Raw genomic sequence first — 677 nt, 5'->3', positions numbered from 1 at the left:
GGTAAAATTGTAATTAACAAACATGTCTGCAGCAGTATTTCTTTTGTTTTTTAAAGACTTTATTTACAAACAGTTATGAACAGACAACGCCAAGGACAGACAGAATAATGTTAATTATAAATTGTACGAGTTAATAAAGTAGGAGAGTTATGTAATGTATTGTCTGATTTTACTTTCAAGATAAAACAAAAAGAGAGTTTATAATTGGATATTATTAGTTTATGGATGTTGAAGAAGGATCAAATTGATGATATAATACAGATTTATTTAAAAGGGTCAAATCAAAAACAATATACTTGGAAATAAAAGCACAAATATCTTTTTCAAAGAAGAACAAGAATGGAGCACAAGACCCAAATAAATGACATAAATGAGCATGTTACATCAATGTCCTATTTATATCTTTACAAAAATAACTTGGAGGGATAAAAGCGATTAATTATTAACCTTATTTTAAATATTTAGAAGGTAGACACCATATTTTCCTCGAGTCCAGATGAATGGAAGTTATTCCACCATAAACACCATACCCGTCTATAAAGAGTATGACATTATAATATATAATATGTCTCTGTTGTAACATCTGTGAGGATAAAATATTATATTTAAATAATATAATATTATTATATAATATAATAGTATTAAATAATATAATATTATTATAAATAATAATATTA

The sequence above is a fragment of the Morone saxatilis genome, unplaced genomic scaffold, assembly GCF_004916995.1.
Source record: "Morone saxatilis isolate NCDOM2014 unplaced genomic scaffold, NCSU_SB_2.0 Contig24, whole genome shotgun sequence".
Taxonomy (NCBI): Eukaryota; Metazoa; Chordata; class Actinopteri; family Moronidae; genus Morone; species Morone saxatilis.
The sequence above is the reverse complement of the archived record's forward strand: the minus strand, read 5'-3'. Positions refer to the sequence as shown.